This window comes from Coptis chinensis, chromosome 4, assembly GCF_015680905.1.
Source record: "Coptis chinensis isolate HL-2020 chromosome 4, ASM1568090v1, whole genome shotgun sequence".
NCBI classification, from domain to species: Eukaryota; Viridiplantae; Streptophyta; class Magnoliopsida; order Ranunculales; family Ranunculaceae; genus Coptis; species Coptis chinensis.
In genome coordinates, this window is record NC_141459.1 from 97,279,623 (window position 1) to 97,285,366 (window position 5,744).

Here is a 5,744-nt window from a genome sequence, read left to right on the forward strand (position 1 = left end):
TCTCTTTTTCAGTAAATGTGCGTGTGTAATAAACAGAATGCTGAAATCAAGGAATATTGAAATTAGGTGTCGTCTGAAATTCTGATTTAGTGTCAAATTCTTATCAAATCTTTTTATCATCTATCAAATTCTACTTTGCAATCATTCAATTTTATGATTTGGTATTGATTTTGATATGTAACCTCAATCTACAACTTCAATTCATCATTCAATCTCAACTTTGAATAAATTTAGATTCAATTCAACACAACCTGATCATGGCAAGAACAAACCAAAATAAACGAATAGAAGATAAATCACTTACCAAAAACGAAAAGCCCCTCTTGACAATCTTGGAATTCAAGCAACGAGTTTTCTTTAAGAAACAACGGCCTCACATTATGACACAAACTCAATACTTCATCTTGAGACAAAACGAATTGATCTACGCTGTGCTGATTTAAAAGCTTTTTAATGATAAAATCCAAATCATCAGGTTTAATAACATCAACCAATGAGACCACAATATGGAATTACAAGTGCTTGTAAGCTCTCTTTTTTTTCCAGTAGATGTGCTTGTAAGCTCTCAAAATGTACATTTGTATAGGCAAGATTTTTTTTAGCATCTAAGTTCAAGCTTAAAATTAAAATTTTGAGATTTCTACATTGCTGCAAGACAGAAATAGTATGGAGACAAGAATATGAGTGTCTGAGGACCGAACGTGACTGAAAGATCTTGAAACTTCCAGGGATCTGTCCACCGAGTTGGTTCTAAGCTAGTAAGATCTAGAGTTTGCGAATTTCGACAATAGGAGAGGCTATCAGGAATTGGTCCATTGGATTTGTTAGAACTTATACAGAGGGAGCTTAGTTGTACAATTGCTGCGCAAATTTTATCAATAGGGCCTTTGAGGATAACTAGTCTTAAGATTAAAGAGTACGCTTAAATGACCAACATAATTGATTGAACGGGCACTAAACCTTTCAAGCATTCTCATGCTGATGAAAACATCAGGGAGAATACTTGAGAGCGAGAGATATCCAATTCGATGAGATGCAACAAGCGCAATGTTTTTAGCTAGTATAAATCCTTGGGCAAACTCCCTGAGAGCTTATTCGAATTCAAGATAAGTTGCTTTAGTGCATTTTCAAACCAACTGGAAAACTCCCTGAAGAATCATTCATGGAAAGATTAAGAACTCGAATGCTTGTCAGACTTACTACACATACTTGTATCTATAATAGTACCATAAAGATAATTCCGAGGGTAGCTCCATTTTACAAGTATTAATATGCACTTCATCACTGTTAGTCACTACCAGATCAGTTGCTCTGCACTTAATGGTCAGATATTTTCATTGTAGTCAATGGATGCGACGGGCAATATTTTCATTCAAGGATAATTTATGTGTTTTTCAATTTAGTCCACATGTCATTCAATTTACCACAAGAAGCAATGCAAGGATATGTCATCATGTATGTCAAACAATGAATTCACAAGCAAATATTGAAGGTCAGTACATTTTCCAAAGAAGACTCCTCGAATGTTACGTGTATTATAGAAAGAGTTGGGCTTTTAGACCAATTATGGGCTTAGGTTCTATTTAAAATCGTAATATGGGATTAAAGCCCAATCTTTCTTTGTCTTATTTAACACGTGCTTTTGAAAAGATTGGCGGGTATAGTAACAGTTTTTTCTGTTATTTTTTGCCCTACAACACTTTGACCTTGATTTTGACTCAATACCAATTACCAAAGAAAGCAAATTGATTTGAGATAATGGCTATGGCAGGTCTTTATAGGCGAGTTCTTCCATCTCCACCTGCAATTGACTTTTCTTCTTCCGAAGGCAAGGTAACTTTTTTCTATTATTTTATTGTTTTTAATTTTGAATTTTGTAATAACCTCTTTATTGTTTATGGAATACGCAGAAACTGTTTAGTGAAGCTCTTGAACGTGGAACCATGGAAGGCTTCTTTAAGTTAATTTCTTATTTTCAAACACAATCTGAACCGGCATACTGTGGATTGGCCACTCTTTCCGTGGTCTTGAATGCCCTTGCAATTGACCCCGGAAGGAAATGGAAAGGTACCTCCTACACTATTTTCCCAATGCAATCAAACACTCCCTTGATTTTGCTTTCGTATCTTTATTGAGGAAACTATTCAAAATGTCCCAATGTCTGTGTATCATTGCAATTTTACGAAACAGTTGAGAAGATGTGAACATGAAGACAGCAGAGATGGACTGGATATTTTTTTTTGTGCTCTTTTTTACGTGTGTCTGATCTTTTGTCCCCTCTCCCATAGATGATGATGATTGTTATTGTTGTCAGTATTGCTATTGCTGTTATTCTTATTCTTAAGTTGATACTAGTTTAATGCTATAGCATTAGTACGTATCCTTTGCTATTGTCACACTTTCTTACAGGACCTTGGAGATGGTTTGACGAATCTATGTTGGACTGCTGTGAACCTTTGGATAAAGTCAAGGCTGAAGGGATCACATTTGGAAAAGTTGCTTGTTTAGCCCATTGTGCGGGAGCCAAAGTGGAAGCTTTTTCGCACAAACCAGAGCACCATTGATGATTTTTAGTAAAATATGTTAAGTCGTGCACATCATCTGAAGATTGTCACGTGATCACCTCATACCATAGGGCGCCTTTTAAACAGGTATGTTGAAGTTGTTCAACTCCACTTCTTAATTGATTCAGTTGTATTCCATAATTGCTACTCATCAACATCTGGCGTAATCGAACTCTACAAACATGTCATTTGGACATATCATACACTGGTGGGATTTGACTTGAACAATTTCTAGGATTTGACTCATGGAAATAACAAATTACAACTTTCCGACTCTTTTATCACTTGTTTTCTTTTGAAGTGTTTGCACTTTTCAAACAATTGTAGCTTACATAATTATGAGTCTAACATCTAACATGTATTGTTCTTGTTCTTCCATTTCCTAGCAAGTGAAACTTAAGTGATTAAAAAGATTTCTTTAAAATTTGGTTGCAGACAGGAAGTGGTCATTTTTCTCCTATTGGTGGGTATCATGCTGAAAAGGATATGGCTCTAATTTTGGACGTTGCCCGGTTTAAGTATCCTCCTCACTGGGTCCCACTTACACTTCTTTGGGAAGCCATGGGTACTGTTGATGACGAACAGGACATCATAGAGGGTATAACTGTTATTTATTATCTTTTACCAATTACTGACTGAAGGGATAAGGAATATCTTCTTGCTCTCTGCAATGTCTTTTTACCAATAACATGGTTGACACGCTGAATGGTTTATTGATGTCCATCAACTTGTCAGATTTATATGTTTAGCAGTATTACTAGAACTGTTGAATTGTGAGCTTCACTGTTTTCTTTTTACTGTTCTTGGGTATATAGTTTGTTTATATGCTTTTCCATCTACTTGGTATGTACATTCTAGGTTCATGCTTATTTCAAGGCTTCAGAAAGCACCGTCACTACTTTATACCCTGGTATGACTTTAGAACACGATTTGATTTTTTCTTGTTTGTATTTTAAAATCATTCATCTACATACATGCGCTACTAGGCTCGACCATGTTTTGAAAACGATCTCTTTGGAGTTGAAGGTTACACTGAGGCTTCTCTCAAAGGCTCAAAGCACATCAAATTTGAGGCTTTAGAATATAGCCTATTTGTTAAAGGCTTATGTCTGCATGTTTAAGTTGCCTTCATTTAAAATTCCAGCTTTTGAAGCATATCTCTAAATGCTTACAGTCTACACACATAAATTGGACTGTCTGGGCGATGATTGACTTTTCTGAATGTAACTGAATTGTTGGGTTTGAACTCTTGCCCTTTGGCAGAGCTGTAAGCATGAAAGTTGGATCAACCGCGGCAAAATATTTAACGGATGGCGTTCCTTTTCTTTTGAAGTCTGAGGATGTGAAAGATGTTGACAAAGTTCTTTCTGTTGTATTAACATCACTGCCCACAAATTTTAGTGAGTTCATTAAATGGGTTGCGGAAGTTCGAAGACAAGAAGATGGGGCTTCTAGTTTGAGCAATGAGGAGAGAGGAAGGCTTGCTATCAAGGTCTTGGATAGCTTCAGATCCATTCTATTTTTACTGGTTGTACTTGATGAATGTTGTTTTTTCTTAGATTTTTCACACAATGGTCTGTCTTATATTATCATTTTTCATTTCAGGAAGAGGTTTTGAAGCAGGTAATGCGAAACTGGACTGTTTAAGCATGTCACAAAGTGGATGTCTTCTGTGAATTCATGCTGCAATTATATTGGATCTTTGGGTCATAAAGAAATTTTGACTGAAATCGCAAAATGTGTTTGTTGCCAAGGAGCAAAGATATTGACAGGGAAGGCTGATTCCTCAAGTGGTTTTTGCTGTAGAGCTATGTGTGTGAAATTGTTGGAAACTAATGGTGACATTTCAGTTACAATGGTGTCCGGCACAGTGATAACTGGTAGAAACGAGCAAGGAGTTGATATGTTGGTCCCTTAGCCCTCAAATAAAACCAAGTTGTTGTAGTTTGGATCCAGGTAGTGGTAGCACTGGCATGCATCCTGCAAAATAACGACATTATAACAGCATTATTATTGGCCTTACCTCCCAAGACATGGTCTGGTATAAGGGAAGAGAAACTCTTCAAAGAAATTTGTAATCTTGTGGCAACTGAAAAGCTTCCCTCTTTTCTTCAGGAAGAGGTATATCTTCTACTTCTTTTCCTTCTTAGAATTTGTTTTGTACTAGGAACCAATTTTTGCACCCTTTTCACTTGGATCTCCCTTTTATTGTAATATTGATTTATGGTTTCCGTTCTCTTGCTTTTGGTAGTACCTTCCTTGTGAAGCACGAAAGGGAATGATCTCCCTGTTTTGATTGTGATGTAACTCACATTTTCACTGATGAACTTATATTTGTTGTTCTAAAATGTATGTGCTCGAACTGTAGATATCTCTTGTATACATTTGATATTGCACTGGCATTTAAATCTAATTTAGTGCTTCTGATTAAATTTTGAAGCAACGGTTAAGTATGTAACCAAATTTGTTTGTTTATTTTTTTGAATTGACGGTGAGTTCCACTGTGATCTTGTTTTATCGCAGGTTTTGCACTTGAGGAGGCAGCTCCTTTTTCTTAAGAGGTGTCAAGAGAAAAAGGAAGATGACGATCTAAGCGCACCCACCCAATTACAATAACCTTACTTTATCTCGTTCTTATATATTTGTTCTCCTTTTGGCGAGGAGGCATGAGAATGTAATGGTCATTCATAATCGAGCATCAGAGCAGTAAGCTAAGAAAGTAGATATGTCTATTGACCGAGATACCAACCAGTGCCGTTATTATTTATCAGAAAAATATATATATTTGTTTTTAGCAATAATTTTAACTTTTATTTTCGTATCATTATTAAAAAAAAATGTTTTGAATAACTGCAAAAAAGCATGTTTTAGAGAAAACTAGAAAGTAGTCTTGTGCATTTTAGGAGAACTCTCATTTTAATTAAAGTGCTAGATTTTTCTTTAATAGGGGAAGAAATTTATGTTTTAATCGGAAATAATGTAGATTTTTAATAGAGTTCGAATGTTACATTGGGCCCAAGCCTTAATATTAAGATATAAAAGAAGTAATTTCCAAAAATAGGATAATCATTTTTTTTTTATAAGTTATCACTAATATGTTTGGCTTGTGGTATGAAGATGAATCTGTCTTTAAAACTATAGCCTTGGAATCGGTCGCACAATGCTCACTCTTCTTCAATA

General features: G+C 35.5%; 1 pseudogene across 1 annotated transcript; it reads left to right on the plus strand.

Moving 5' to 3' along the window:
* The first annotated feature begins 1,651 nt into the window (after positions 1–1,651).
* LOC147506008 (glutathione gamma-glutamylcysteinyltransferase 1-like) lies at positions 1,652–5,365 on the plus strand (annotated as a pseudogene). Its single transcript, XR_015193552.1, has 8 exons — positions 1,652–1,833; positions 1,911–2,067; positions 2,410–2,651; positions 3,000–3,162; positions 3,423–3,474; positions 3,828–4,056; positions 4,170–4,685; positions 5,088–5,365. The product of XR_015193552.1 is annotated as a glutathione gamma-glutamylcysteinyltransferase 1-like (transcript).
* Positions 5,366–5,744: the final 379 nt, after the last annotated feature.